Genomic DNA, 16,884 nt, shown 5'->3' on the forward strand with positions numbered 1-16,884 from the left:
CCCAAATCTCTGCTGTTAGTATACAGCATTATAACAAAAAACACAAATAACCTGTAAAATACAGCCTTTATAAACAATATGAGTGATGTCACTTGTCTCAGATGATTTACTGAAACATATGTATTTCAAGAAATAATCTACCCCATGTTGCAAAAGGTTCATGAACTTCATAAAGGCATTTAGCTTCCTTCATTGTGCTTTTATATGTCCATGGAAATCCTCTTTAGATATCTTTATTATTTACAAACAGGGGTACATTATTCCCTATATTGCTATTATTAGAATTTTGTATTTTTATTAGGGATGCAACAGTGAAGTAAGAGTGCATAATAATTTGCCACAAAGAGCTACTGAAAGTGATACTACAGGTTACTTGAAAACACATATTAGCAAGTACATGAAGTTATTTAATTGGACAGGTATCTCCAACCTTTTTTTACTCATGAGCCACACACATGTAAGAAGTGTTGGTGAACCACACAAGCATGAAAACATTCATTGGGGATGTCAAATATGGACTGTGATTGACTATTTGATAGCCGCCTGTAGACTGCTAGCCTGCAGGAGTGAAACTGTGTCTCTGTGCTTCCAAAACTTGCCTACGAGCCAAAAATGGGCACCGACTATGAGGCCACTGGGAGCAACATCAAAGGGCAACATGTTGCTCCTGAGCCACTGGTTGGGGATCACTATAATAGTAGGTGCAAAGTTTGCTATGTCTTCACTGATAGCAACCAATAAGCAGGCAGCATTTACTGGTCTCCTACTTGATCCAATCATCTTATTGATTGCTAGGTGTTACTGCACCTGGGCAGATTTTGTGCCTTGTAATATATATGGGGGTAGTTCATCCCTAGCTTTTGACCAACTTGTGTGTTCAAAACACTATTTTGGGGACCCCACATACAATTCTGTAGTTTTCCAGTCAGCCACAAATGACAGGACTGGATGGCTTGGTCACCACAGGTCTGGGTAACTCACATGATGACTCCAGCATGTCTGAGAGAAGGTTAATTAGCATTACTAGCTTTTGATGTACTGCTGCCGAGTATAAGCAGGGCTGATCCCAGACTGTTAAAAAACTTTTGAGCTAATCTAAATAATAAGGTGACCGAGGGGAAAATTATCTAAATCAGATGGAAATAGTCCTCTAAACCAGTTAACTATAATTATATTTAATCAGTCTGGAGAATTTAAACTGATAAATAAGCAGTCCGAAGGCTACAGGTTACACTACAGGTATGTAGCCACAGTATTTTGGGAAAGATATAAACCTTTCCTCAGGTACAAGAAACAAGTCAAGTGAGTTGATATAAACTTAAATAGCATAAGATCTAAGGAAGTTAAAAGTCATATCATAACCCTAGCCTAGCAAATTAACTGGGAATTGTCATTAAGGAGGCGCACTGAATGGGTAAAAAAGACACTATATAATTAGTGTTAAAGAGCTACCTTGCTAGACAAGCTAATACTTACCCTTCTGTAAAAAAGTTTAAGAGAGATAACACATCAAATAATTTTCTGCCAGGCAATTCTGCAATTAAAATACCAAGAAAATAAGGAGCAAATGCAAATCTGTTCAGAACACGTTTAAGTGGAAACAGGGACTCTTCACATTTCCACAACTGGCGAGTAGGGGTATCTTCAGATACATTTTTGAAAATCACAATTGCATGCAGTCTGATCAAAACTTTTTCCATGAACTGTTCCCCGAACTCATAAAAGTTGTGTGTTTGCTACAGAAACGCTACTAAAGTTTATATAAACAAAGCTGCTGTGTAGCCATGGGGACAGCCATTCATTACTTAGCAGATAACAGATAAGCTCTGTTGAATATAATGGTGTTTTATCTGTTATCTGCTCTGCGCCTGTGCCTTTTCTCTTTTGAATGGCTGCCCCCATGGCTACACAGCAGCATAAACTATAGTAGGGTTTCAGAGGCAAACACACCAGTGCACCAGTGCAGGGCAACAGTGCCTTAAACTGTAATTACTTTTATACACTTTCATTTTTTTGTGTTAGGACTCTGGCACACGGGGAGATTAGTCACCTGTGAAATCGCGGAAGTTGCCTTGAGGGCTCTGGCACACGGGGGAGATTAGTCGCCCGCGATTTAACTCCCTGTTCGCGGGCAACTAATCTCCCCGAGTTGCCTACCCCTGCCATCCCACCGGCGAACATGTAAGTCGCCGGCGGGATGGCAGACGCGGCGGCGCGATTTCGCGCAAATCGCCCCGCCGCGTCTGCCATCCCGCCGGCGACTTACATGTTCGCCGGTGGGATGGCAGGGGTAGGCAACTCGGGGAGATTAGTCGCCCGCGAACAGGGAGATTTGTCGCCAGAGCCCTTACTGTTCCTTTAAGTACAATCAGTTTGGAATGGCACAAAAATCACTGGTGTGCTGAAAGGATGGTTCCCGGCATAACACTGTTACAAGATTTACAATTTCTGTAAGGGAATACTCCTTTATGAAGATTTATTGCATTTAATAGCACTTGGTTGTTATAAAAGGCTCACACTTTGCCCAAGTCTAGTAGAATACAACAACCAATCAAAAGTTTATTTTCAAATAGCTGTCCTATATATCATACCTTCTGATTGGTTGCTATTGGGTTAGACCAGTAACTTTGCACTTTCATATTACCCCCTTAGAGAATGCTGAGACAAATGGTAGGCAGAAAGAAGAGAAAAGAGAATTCAAGAGAGAAAGAAACTGGGAATAGATAGAACATGGAAAGATAATGGATAATGAAGGCAAAGAATTAAAATGATAATGACACTTAAAAGAACTCTTTAAAATATGAATGCATATAAAAAGGTTACCTATAGGTCATGTTGATTGTTTTTCGCTGATAGGGCTGCTTTTCTAAGTAATTGTTACCTGAAGTTACTAAACCTGACTGTTTTGCCAACCTGACTGTCTCTTCTCAAACTGTCAGTTATAGCTTCTAATGCTAATGTCCTACTGCTGCACAAATATGGCTGCCCCATCATAAAGGAACATAGGGGATGCTAAAATACATCTACATACAAATACATCTGCCCCGTGTGGCCCTAGCCAAACACACATAAAGTAGTAGAAATAAGAGCAGAAATGATCCCCTTTTGGATAATTGAAAAAAAAACCTTTAATTAACCCGATCCATGATATGCAAGCTTTGACTTCTGTTGAAAACAACTAGGAGGAAATTCACAAAATGAAAGATCAAATTGGAGATCACAATAACTCAAATAGTAGGATAATTCAGTGGTAACAGTGGGTTAGATTCGCCTTTCATTCTCCTTTAAATTTGCATTAGTCCTTTATGGTAAAAACATAAAGGCTTCTACCTAGGCAGCTTTGGCCCTAAAAAATAATTTGATTACCCAATACACGATGATAAGGGTAAGGTAACAAATAATCACAATGAGGTGACATCATAGCACCTTGATGTAGCACAATATACCAGCCTAATATTAACTAGAGGTCACCCCTTTAGATTAGAGGAAAGGAGCTTCCATTTGAAGCAGCGTAGGTGGTTTTTCACGGTGAGGGCAGTGAGGTTATGGAATGCCCTTCCTAGAGATGTGGTAATGGCAGATTCTGTTAATGCCTTTAAGAGGGGCCTGGATGAGTTCTTGATCAATCAGAATATCCAAGGCTATTGTGATACTAATATCTACAGTTAGTACTAGTGGTTATATATATAGTGTATGTATGTGAGTGTATAGATTGGTAGGTGTGGGTTAAGTGTGCTGGGTTTACTTGGATGGGTTGAACTTGATGGACACTAGTCTTTTTTCAACCCTATGTAACTATGTAACTATGTAACTACAGTGTTATACATTGTAGGTATTGCAGTGATAAGGCCACTAGCTTACTATAGCATCCAACATTACAAACATGGCTTCAAGCCTTGTAATTCATTAAGCCCAAATGGTGCATGAGAATATCAGTATATTCATGGATGCATAGCTTCTGGAGACATTTCACCTATGTATGCACTGTCACATGGGAGTCAGCTCTTTTTTTTATCATAAAGGATTTTTTTGTGAGCTCCTGAACTATAAGGGCTTAACTCCACAGGAGATTTTGTAGGACAGTGTTGGATCCACAGAACACATCCTACAAGTCGGATGTAGTTACATGGGTCAAAATATAATTGGGCTGATTGAAATATCTGATGTGTACACTACATCTTCATCCGATGAGATATTTTTTCCCCAAATGCTTGAATTAGCCTGATATTGTCAACCAAAGGTGGACATATCGGGACAAGATGCTCTCTTTTGGTGACATTGCCAAATGAGCAGATCGCAATATGTATGGCCACCTTAAGAAACATGGAGCTACTTGTAGCAGCTGCTTGTCATGGCTACAAAAATAGACAATGCTAATAATTTACTGATAATTGTCTCTACGTGTGTTTTAGCCTAGTCAGTTCTCAGTATTGTCTATGGCAGGGTATTCTGGCGTGTTTTAGGGTGAAGACACATGGAGCTACTAGTAGCTGCTACTTGTAGTGGCTACTAAAATAGACAATGCTAATCATTTACTGATAACAGTCTCAACATGTGTTTTAGCAGAGGCAATTATCAGTATTGTCTGTGGCAGGGTATTTTTTGGCATTCAGTAGCTGTGAAAAAGTAGCTGCTACTAGTACCTCCGTTTGTCTTCACCCTTTGCCGTGACAAGGAGCTGCTACTACTAAGTAGCTCTGTCAAAGCTTGCACATCATGGATCAGATTTATCACAGCTCTTTTCAATTACCCATGATAATTAGACTAATTTTGTATTCACAGGAAGGGGTGATTCTGACACTATTTAAATCTTTTGCGCATGGCTTTGTTTTAAAAACTATTTAATTATTAACTAAAAACTACTTATAAAGACTATTCAGGTGCTTAAATCATGTCAGGTGACAGATTAATCTAATTTTGCTTTTGAGTGCTCTGTTTGTATATCTACATTGGATGGCACATGGTGGTTGGAACGTGGCAAAGAGTGATGCAGTTATGCTGTAAGAGGAGCAGCTGGAAATAACCTGCCTTTTAGCTCCTTCCCAGTTTCTTTGAAAGCACAAGTACCGTAGGTTTTATGGTTAAGGGTATTTTAACTGTGTTTAATAAACTATATGTTTTACCAATAGATCTCATCAATTTGGTAATACACACACATTTTCTCTAATTTGTTATGTCATGGATACTTGTTGTGATACCAGTTGTGTGGTCACTAAACAATAAGCTGTTGCTCCCATCATGCTTTCCTAGCACATAATACATCCCCTCCAGTGCTATGTAACTATCCCCCAAAGGACTTTCAGCTGAAACTCTTCAACATAAAAGTTCCATGTTGAGTAGCTCACAAATACCACCCAAGTGATAAAGACAAATATTTTACTTGCCTGGGCTATCAAGGTATCAGTCAGTGTCAGCAATTTCCCTAGCCCACCAGCATACAGCTGTTCCTTTGGTAACAGAGGCAAAAATGCCTTCACCGAACAAACTCTTTTTGCTAGAATGTTAATAAATGGCTTCACAGCCTATAGAAAATGTATATATATATATATATATATATATATATATATATATATATATATATATATATATATATATATATATATATATATATATATATATATATATATATATATATATATATATATATATATATATATATATATATATATATATATATATATAAAAAAAACTGGGATTTACCCAGTCATGGTTAAAAGTGAATTTGGGTCTCAGTAACTGTTATATGGATTAAAGGTTATACAGCTTGTTGTATACTATATTTAAGGCATTGTAACTATATTTATAAGCCTGAGAATTTGGAGAATTCTGGAGTACCAAATTCCTCCATACAAATGTGGAGTACAAATTATGCCAAGGTGAAGTTGGTATCATTTTTTTGGAGTTAATGTCATTTTGCTTCAGTTAATATTGTCAGAAAGATGGAGTTAAACTGGCAAAATTGCTTTACTCCAACTTTTTATAAAAATAATTAAGTTAGAGTTTAGAAGACTCTGAATTTGTTGTTTTGGTTTTCTTGTGTAAATGAACATTTTTGTTTCAAAATGCCAGTAGTCAATGTAAAAAAGAAGGTCTGTTTTCCATTTGTCATTTTTACTGGGTTTTTTTTTAACACTGCTTCTTACACTGGAATTTAGCTGATGCCTGAATTTTTCCTATTCACTTGAATGGGGTAATTTATGATGCTGTTAATATTTTAGGATGAAAACACGGAGCTACTAGTAGCAGCTACTTGTCACAGCTACAGAAATAGACGATGCTAATCATTTACTGATAACTGTCTCTATGTGCATTTTAGAAAAGAGAAATTCTCAGTATTGTCTATGGCAGTGTATTTTCTGGCTTTTAGGGCGAAGATGATTAATTGCCGTTATAAAAAATTTGGTTTCAGCGACTAGGGCTTAGGGGCAGATTTATCAAAATGTGAGTTTAAAGCTTAATACATAAAATCTCATCCCCATCCTATTCATTCCTATGGGATTTTTAGAAGTGTATTTATCAATGCGTGAAAGTTAGAACTCACTTTTTGATAAATACACTTCTAAAAATCCCATAAGAATGAATAGAATGTAGGTGAGTTTTTATGTATTAAGTGCTAAACTCACATTTTGATAAATGTGCCCCTTAGAGTTTAGATGACTTTGAATTTGTTGTTTGGTTTTTTTTTTCATTTTTTTTAACATTTTTTTTTTTTCAATTTAATACCAAATTTGTCTTAGGCTGATGCCACACGTGGCGTAGGGCTGATTTTTTCGGCAAGCGCAAAATCGCTTGCCGAAAATTCAGCCCTATGCCTGCTACTTGTGCCTGCACCCGAATGAATGGAATACGCTCGGGTGCAGGCACATGTAGCCGATATACGCATGAAAACGCAAGACTTTGCATTCTCTCGCTTTTTTATGCGTATATCGGCTACATGTGCCTGCACCCGAGCGTATTCTATTCATTCGGGTGCAGGCACAAGTAGCAGGCGTAGGGCTGAATTTTCGGCAAGCGTTTTTCCGCTTGCTGAAAAAATCAGCCCTATGCCACGTGTGGCATCAGCCTTAACAAAACTTTTGGAATTCTCCCCTTGGTCTGTCATTTAGCTGGCTTCTGCTCCATTGTTTTAGGAGTCAAAACCAGTACTGCAGAGATTATAAACAGCCAGATATACACTGCTTTCAGTACCAATGATATTTTCGCATGTAAAAGCTAGCTCTTCTTTTCAATGCAAACTTGAGAACATAGTGATATGAAGTCTGGAGAAGACAAATAACACATAGATGTTCTGTTTAGTTAAGCTGTTATCACACATGTGTTTTCTGGCAGACAGACCTAATATATATAACTCTACCCAGTATTAGCATTTTGGATGTATGTGTGTGTTACACTGAGTGGGGGAAGTACTGCAAGACAGCACCAATGGCCATTTAGCCCTGCACTCAGCATTGCCTTAATTGGGTCCTACACACAATTGTTAGAATTTTGGCATTCTCTTGCTACATTTTTCTTTCTGCAAGAAGCTATAAAATCCCAGCTGTTCTCTGTATTAAATGGTTGCTGTTTTTTTAATGTAAATTTATTTTAACTCCTTTCATAGTGAAGAGGAAAGTCTGTGGTGCAATATAACATATACAAGCAAGTTTATGGAAAATCTTGTATGGAAAATCTTGAATAAATAAAAACTATTTAAAATTGCTTTGTAAATCCACATACCTCTATCTGCTTTATGGACTTGTTTGCAAGGCTGAGTTTAAAAAAATGGCATAGACGTATACCAATCATGCCCACAGATTGTAAAATAGAGTGTATTTTTGTTTATTGATTTTAGGCATAAACAAGCCCCAGTGTAAAACTCCTCTATAAAAACCAGTAGTCACTGTCACTGTTTTTTGTTCAACACTGCTTCTTACACTGAAATTTTGTTGCTGCCTGAATTTTTCCTATTCACTTGAATGGGGTAATTTATAATGCTGTAAATGTTTTAGGGTCAAGACACACGGAGCTACTAGTAGCAGCTACTTGTCACAGCTACAGAAATAGACAATGGTGATCATTTACTGATAACTGTCTCTATGTGTTTTTAGCAGAGGCAGTTCTCAGTATCGTCTATGGCAGGATATTTTCTGGCTTTCAGAGTGAAGACACACAGGGCGATTAATCACCGTTTTAAAAAACTTGATTTCAGCGACTAGTCGTAGTGATTCAACTGCCATCTGTTAATATAGGAGTCACCGTGGCCGATTGTCGCCATTTGCAGTGTGCTGATTTGTCGTCATGCCTTTTTAAAAAGTCGCAGCAACTGATCGCCCCGTGTCCTTGCAAGTTTCATTTAAATGCATGATACAATATTTTTGCAAGCTGAGCAAAATGAGAGAGTAGTTATTGCCATAAACACAAGCGGCACTTCCCTCTATTGAATATAACTCTCTGAGCACTTTGGCCTGTCACACCTTCAGCATTAGTGATACAATGTCTGACTGCATACTGTCTGAAATCATAAGCTGCTCCTGAACTTTGCCTTCTCCCTGGCCTGACTGTGTAAACAAACAATCTTGAGTCCTGGGTTCCATTCTAAGGAAGTGCATGGAGTTTAGAGGGGTACAAAAAATGGGAGTAATCCAATGCTCTATATTTCACGTCTGTACTCCAAAATGGAGACCTGTGTTCCGCCCATGTTTACAATACTGCCTAAGTTTGTCAGTGTATTCATTAGAGGAAGGTGAGAGAGAGCCAGCAGGCGCAGCCCTTTATTTACTGCCTGCCCTTTGGCACGTGCTAAGGTCAGGGCTATCGTATACAAGCCGCCAGCCAGTAATTCACATTAAATTACCCCTTATCATTTCTTCTTCCTACTTTCTCTTACTTCTTTACTATCTGTATGTACATTTTCATGTCTTCTTTGTAAACAAAGTTAAAGGGACTCTGTCATGATTTTTATGGTGTACTTTTTATTTCTAAATTACACTGTTTACATAGCAAATAATTCAATCTACCATTTAAAATTTGGTTCTTGAACCAACAAATTTTTTTAGTTGTAATATTGGTGTGTAGGCAGCCGTCTCGGTGCATTGTGCCTGAGTCTGAGCTTTCAGAAGGAGCCAGTGCTACACATTAGAACTGCTTTCATGTAACCTATTGTTTTGCTTTCTCCCATGCAACTGGAGGAGTCCCAAGCCGGACTTGGATTTCTTACTATTGAGTGCTACTCTGATATCTACTGGGAGCTGCTATCTTGCTACCTTCCAATTGTTCTGCTGATTGGCTGCTGGGAGGGGGTTGATATCACTCCAACTTGCAGCTCAGCAGTAAAGTGTGACTGTAGTTTATCAGGGAACAGGTCACATGGCTGTGGCACCCTGGGAAATAAAGAATATGTCTAGCCCCATGTGAAATTTGCATGGAAGGACCCCTTATCCAGAAAAACCTCAGGTCCAGGGAATTCTGGTTAATAGGTCTCATACCGAAGTATATGCCCTGTATATATGTACGTATGTGTTTATTCAGAGTTACACTTTTTATGAATGTTAAATCTAAAACGCGGACTGTGTTAATACAGTAGGGCACTTTGCCTTTAAGTGTCTTTTACAATATAAATCAATCGGTTTATTAAGAAAGCGTCATTGTTTTTGGAAGCATTATTACGGCCAGCTATGAATGGTATGTGCCCTTTCATAGACAATAATGCCCCACATTCCTTCTGCTTTAGTGTCAGACACGATGCGTGGGAGCTGCGGCTTCAGCTGTACATGTGTATGCGATCCAACACACTGCCATTGTTTCCCTGTGCACTGACTGAGTGCCATCCCCAGCCCAGTGACTCCCTCAGCCTGGGCGGCAGTGTGGGCAAGGTGAGTGGCAGCAGTGCCCGGATTAGCGCTAGTGAGCGGCCCGGTTTGTGTGACACACCAGCAGTAGCAGCTCCCTCTCCTTTCCGCAGGTACCTCCTCTCTCCCGCCCTCCCCCTCCGCCTTTGTCTTACTATCACAGGGAAACCGAGGGAACGATTTCCTGTTGACACCGGATTATTTAGAAAGTGAAGGGAAGGAGGAGAGAGGGAAAGCCGGCCTGGAAGTTGTGCCGAGTCGCACCTTACACCCGGGCTGTGCCAGTGGCTCCCAGGGGACGGATAGGGCGGCCCTGCTGCTGGATGCGCCCTCACTCGGGACAAAGTTTGTGCGCAGGGAAGGAGCCCCGGCAAGGAGAGGGGGGGGGCACAGGGGCAGAGGCTGCAGCCCGGGATATGCACTTTAGCAGCAGCAGCAGCAGGTGCGCCGTGTCCCTGGGCTCATACTGGGCTCATACTGGGCTGACACTGGGCTGACACTGGGCTCATACTGGGCTGACACTGGGCTCATACTGGGCTGACACTGGGCTCATACTGGGCTGACACTGGGCTCATACTGGGCTGACACTGGGCTCATACTGGGCTCATACTGGGCTCATACTGAACAGAAGCGCTCACATCTGGCCTTGGCTTCTTACACAGGGGCCTTGTGCTACCGGCGCTACACTGGGGACAGGACAGCCCTTGGATTTGTGAGCCCTTCCATGCTCTCACCCACAGCTGCTGATGGCTGAAGCCTGGCTGGAGGAAGAAGAGGAGGAGCTGAGAGAGCTCAGGGACAGTGCTGGGAACAGGAGGCACAGGAGGTCCAACCTCAACCAAGCTGCAGGTAACTGTGTGCTGGGGCCTCCATAGTGGCTACTGTATGGGCCTGCGTGGCTACTGAATGGCAATAAGCACCTGGCTGTACAGTGGGGATGTCACTCATCTGCCAGGATTATGCAGGGATTAGTAGGAATAGCTCATCTACAATCCTGCCAATGGCCACTTATACATATAGTAATGCCTTGTTCCTTTGTGGCCTTAATCACTGTTCATCACTCCTTGCCCCAGTATGGTGTGTTGTTCTAAACACTTGACAGAAATCAGCTTCTGTATTCTTCCAGTACTCTGATATACAGTATCAGTGGGAAGACTTGTATGTTTATTTCTCTGTGCATTGGAAAAGTCATGGAGGGACACTTGTTGGATATTCCTCCTTTTTTCAAACCTATAATTATTATGGCTATGTGATATTACACCTAATAGGACCCTGTTACATTTGATCCCCAGATGATTTTACCTTTGATTATATGTTGGAGAATCCTGGGAGTTGTGGACCAGTAAATAAGGAGCCCCAATTTCAAATAATAGACTTTTTCAAAAGAGAGACATTGTACGTATACTCTCATACTGTATTTTGTTAGACTACTCTGTGTATTAAATAAGGTTAAAATAAGGAAATTAAAATATGAGATTATGTTTTATTTTAAATGTAGTATCATTTTTTTCTGCACGTTGGCATTTATACATGTAGCTAAAAACTGTCATTTTGCTATTCTAAGCCTTAAAAACTACATCATAAACATCTTCAGATGTTCATGTACAGATGCATTCATACATTGAAGGAGGGTTCTGTTCTAGCTAAGATTTATGTCCTTGTGTTTTACTGTAGGTTTAATGTTAAATAAGGTGAATATTAGCTCTCAAGAACCAAGTAAACACAACTTCTTTTGAATTCATATAGCAGTTATCGCAGATCTGTACATGTTAAAGTATTTTCTCTGAAGTAGAAGTACTGGTTTTCTTTGCCTTGTGTTTTCATACTTGTGCTGGGTTTCGCTGTTTTCTGAAAGAGCCCCTGTCCTTCAAACATACTATGGGGCAGATTTATCACAGTACGAATTTGCATCCCGAAATGGAAAAAAATCAGATTAAATACGAAATTTCTGATGATCGGAAATGTCATGAAAATGCTTATGAAAAGATCGTATTTTTCACGATAATATCATATTGGCGAGCCAAAAGTCACGAAATTTTTGTATCTCAACGATCGTAAATGTCGGGAAAACTTTTGTGACAGATCTTTACCTTGCCTCCCCGCTGAGGGCTCAGTTACTTACTCTAACAGGATGTGCAATAACAAAGTATTTATAAGCTTGTAAGTTGAAGTTCATGAGAATCAGAACACCTACCTTATTTGTGCATACATGTATTTACTTTATAATTTAATAACATTAAAACCCAGTGTGAAAATTGTGTTTACTATTTCCAGATATGCAGTTCTCTAAATGTTGTCTTGTTTTAGATTCAGCAAATGCAATGACTAGTGATTAGTATATATAATACTTGTATAACCCAAAGGGATGCACTTGCCAAATACTGCTATTAAATATTCTGCTTGCTGAAGTATATTTGTCAGCTATTCAACATCTTGCCAGTAGGTGTCAGTGTATCATTAGTTTATGTATCAAAAAAAGCCCCTTTATGTGCATACCGTATATACTCGAGTATAAGCCGATCCGAATATAAGCCGAGGTACCTAATTTTACCTAAAAAAACTGGAAAAACTTGTTGACTCGAGTATAAGCCTAACATAAGCCTCCAACATAATATATTATGTTATATATTATATTCGGATTGGTTTATACTCAAGTATATACGGTACTCGGAATAACGTTTTCATTGCGCAAAGCCAGACAAGACTTCCTATTTCAATAATATTAAGATGTATAAGTCAAGAATAAGCACACACTCAGGGCCATTACTAAAGAGGGGCGCCTACAAGCTGTTGTTATCCTAATGCACTTTCCTGTTTCCCACGCTTTGCTCCCCATTTCTATTGGACTGTGCTTAACCTTGGCATTCCTATGATATTGCACACATCATTTCAATAGGGTGTTAGATGTGAGGGCAGCTCTGCAGCACCATTGAGCTCTAACACCAGCTGAACTAGGCAAACTGCATGCAGACCTCATTAAAGCCTGCAACAAAATACATGAATAAAATGTTTGGACAAGTTGGGGGCAATTAAAACTGGTATATTAATAGAGCCGCATTCCTTTCCATAAAAGAACTATTACTACTATTACTAGGATGAACTCATTACATTACAAGTATTGTTTGTTGGATAATGTTTTACCAGTGCAAATAATTTAGTGTGAGAAACTCTCTGCTGCACAATAAACATCATGCCTGACACTCAGCACGGGATTCCTGCACACATAAATGAACAAATGAGCCCATTGGTTCCAGGCAGACCCTCACACATTGTTAATCACTACTGGTAACTTGACATAGTACAGCATTAAACCAAACAAACTGAAAAACTATAATCAACTTCTAAAAAAGAGCTATTTTGATGTCAACAGACCTATCTAGCTATTGTGCATCACCTACAGTATCTCTAACCTGGGAAAAAAAAAAGATTTGTGCAAGTATGGTACACTATTTCAGGATCCTTTCTGACTAGGATCTAGGTTTTATCAGGTGATTTTAAATAGTTTCTAGTATTCTGCAAAGACACAGGATGCAGGATATGGATAGATATTACAGTAGCTAGAACCTACTCCCAGCCGTTACCTGAATGCAGATTTTAGTATCCGGCAAAGCTCCTCCAAACAACATGTGGGCGTATGCACACAACGCACACCACACCACACACAGGTGGGCAGGGCGAGGGTGCGACGAGCGACGGGACACACTGGGAGCGGCGCGCAGATGCTGCAGATTTGCAGGTTTGTAGATTTAGTATCTGGCAAAGCTCCTCGATATGAGGAGGCAATATGAGGACACGGCGAGACTCCCGGGTGGTAGCGGCGCGCTGAGCCAAGCCGCGCCATGGGGGGGCAGTGCGAGCGGCACCCCCCTGAGTCTCGCCGCTCACGTGTCGTTTGGAGGAGCTTTGCAGGATGAGCAATACTGGAATACAAAGGAGCACTGACGGATTAATTGGGACCTGCGCCGGTAGGATTCTTGCCTCGAGTATAAGCCGAGGATTCCTTTTTTAGCACATTTTGAGTGCTGGAAAACTCGGCTTATACTCGAGTATATACGGTAGTTAAAAAAAAAAGTCAATCCCTCTCTTTGGGGAAAAGAATGGTGACTTCGAAAGTTTTAGATGGAAGGGCAAGGGGAGTTTTATTTCCTGCTGGCATTTACAGGGGACTGCAACAAACCGCAATCGAGACAGGAAGAATCTTCAACCTGCATTAGTGTTGCCACCCATTTTGCAGCATAATACCAGCCATGTCAAATACAAAAATTTTCGTGACTTTCGAATCGCCCCATACGATATTATTGTGATTATTCCGATTTTTCGTAAGCATTTTTTGTGCAATCATCAGAAATGATCATATCTAATCCGAATTATTCCCATTTCGGGATTCAAACTCGTACTTTGATGAATGTGCCCTTATGTTTGGTTCTTGCAAGGTTCTACCGACTTACATTTTTGTGTCACTTTGGGGAGAAAGTAGCAAAAACAAATTTCCAGGTTGGTCCGGTTTACCAAAACCAGCCTATTGTGTACTGGTCCATTGGGCTTTGCAATACTAATTAGGCAGCAAGGCCTGAAGTATTATTTTTACACGGCACCTTTGTAGCATTGGAGATTGAGTCTAAAGGTGGCCATACACGCACCGATATTATCGTACGAAACCTCGTTTCGTATGATAATCGGTGCGTGTATGGCATGTCGGCGAGTCGACCGATATCGCAGGAAGCTGCTGATATCGGACGACTCGCCGATCGGACCAGTTTGAAAATTTTGATCGGGCGCCATAGAAGGCGCCTGACCAAAATTCTCCTTTCAGAGCTGAATCGGCAGAAGGAGGTAGAAATCCTATTGTTTCTACCGCATTACCTGCCGATTCAGCCCTGAATGGTGTGTGGCGGATCTTACGATGTTTCGTGCGACCGATGGTCGTACGAAACATCGTCAGATCGCCACGTGTATGGCCACCTTAACCCAAGCACACTCTGTGAGACGTTTGTATTTTCTCCCTGTGGTCTTTACCCCTAGGGTGTGTGTTCAACCTTATAAAATGAAGAAGACTACTACACATACAGTAATCCTACGCATAACCTTATAATTCTAACACATAAAGGATACTAGAATTGTAAGGCTACATGTAGGATTGCTGCCATTTGTCTCAAGCCACTGAACATCTGAAAGCCAGACTGTCTGACTAAAACAGGTGCTATTAGCCCTCTGTCTGGCACAAAATCACTGATAAGAAATGCCTGCACCAATGTGCTGTACCTTAAAGGAACAGTAACACCAACAAATTAAAGTGTTTTAAAGTAATTAAAATATAATGTACAGTTGCCCTGTGCTCGTAAAGCTGGTAAGTTTGCAACAGAAACGCTACTATAGTTTATATAAATGAGCTGCTATGTCAACACGGGGGCAGCCATTGACGCTGGGAAAAAGGAGAAAAGGCACAGGCACATAGCAGATAACAGATAAGCTTTGTAGAATATAATGGGGTTTTATCTGTTATCTGCTAAGTAACCTGTGCCTTTTCTCCTGTAAATGGCTGCCCCCGTGGCTACACGGAGGCTTTATTATATAAAATGTATTACTCGAGATTAATTGTAATGTTGCTGGGGCTAGTATATGCAGATGCCAGATTTGGGGTATATAGTGTGCAGCCATCTGGTTAAGTAGCACTAGTGACTGAGAACAGGGAGGCTGGACGTCCTGTGCAGAGCCGCAATGGTTTCTTATAAAAGAAGTGCTGTATTTCTCTGACATGCCAGTGAATTCATGTATACATTAAAGTGCTGTGTAACTTGATTATGAGGGTGTCCTGTTTAATTACATGATAGATATAAATGAATTGACCTTTTTAAGTTAAATGTGTCTGGCAGTAAGCAATGGATGGCTCAGGAGGAAGCCGGAAGTGGCGAAACGCGTCAGCGGTGAGAGAGGACACATAGGAGGAGCACTATACAGGGCAGGACTGCTGAACCCAGGAACGACACTGCAGGTCGTGAACAGGGAAAGAAAAAGGAGCAGCCACCTGATCCATACCAGTGACTCCTGACATGCAGCTCATATACTTCTGTTTGTGAGTGTATTGGGAAGTTAAGTTTATACACATATGGCTTATGCATTTATCCCACAGTAAATGCACAGAAGGGGAAGGGAAACAGAATGGTCGTGGAATTAACCTAAAGTTGCTAAAGTTGGAAAATGTGAAGTGGTTCCTAACACTGCCTGAAATTAAGAGGTGGGAAAGCAGAGAGTCGTGAGCTACAAATGAACCAATTGGATGCCATATAAACCCAAGGGGGTCTGTAAGTAGATTGCCATATCGGAAAGGGATATCACAATTGGGCCACAAAAGGGTGAATAAAAGTTAAAAGTTATCACAGGTGGAGTGCACATTGCAAAGTAATAACCGTAGTTAGCAGCACATATTTTTTTTTCTTTTCTTTTTCTTTTTACCTAGCCTATATAGACCTCATCAGCTAAGTCTAACAGGCAGAAGAGGGCACTTTTGCGAGTAATTATTATTGTATGAACCTTAATTTGGCCGCCGCTGTGGCTTGTATGGACTCACACAGGTCTCCCTTATACGTTCACTCCTTACCGCTGGGATTCATAGAGTCATGTAGCCAAGTGCAATACCAAACACTTCCAAAAAACATACAAATGGATTTGCATCAGTTCCTGGTTATAGGCCTTTCATTGTGAAAACTGAATGTGTCTGTACTTGTAGTGGATTTTACTGATCTCTCGACTATACCTGTCTCTGCACATTCTTATAGCTGTTTATCATATTTATAAGTAATATATTACAAACTTCTCCTCACCAGTTATAGGAGAACTTAATAAGAGGAAACAGGTATTATCACTTTGATATTAAACTCCTGCCTTGTTTTCAGTGTTATAAGTCACTAAAGCACAAGGAGGGCAATAAATTACAAAGAGGTAAATTAGAGCCATGTGCCAAGGGTAGGGATTTATAAGAAAGCAGGAAAAAAACATACAGGTTTAGGGACCAGAAAGACAGTAGTAGTTTGACACAAGAGCTAAAGTTAAAGAACAG

At 40.3% G+C, this 16,884-nt stretch overlaps 1 long non-coding RNA gene across 1 annotated transcript; it reads left to right on the forward strand.

The window, feature by feature from the left end:
- Nucleotides 1-10,322: 10,322 nt before the first annotated feature.
- On the forward strand, nucleotides 10,323-12,087 carry LOC116408471. Its single transcript, XR_004220961.1, has 2 exons — nucleotides 10,323-10,676; nucleotides 11,120-12,087. It is a non-coding gene; the product is annotated as an uncharacterized LOC116408471 (long non-coding RNA).
- Nucleotides 12,088-16,884: the final 4,797 nt, after the last annotated feature.

This window comes from Xenopus tropicalis, chromosome 1 (assembly GCF_000004195.4).
Source record: "Xenopus tropicalis strain Nigerian chromosome 1, UCB_Xtro_10.0, whole genome shotgun sequence".
Classification (NCBI taxonomy): domain Eukaryota; kingdom Metazoa; phylum Chordata; class Amphibia; order Anura; family Pipidae; genus Xenopus; species Xenopus tropicalis.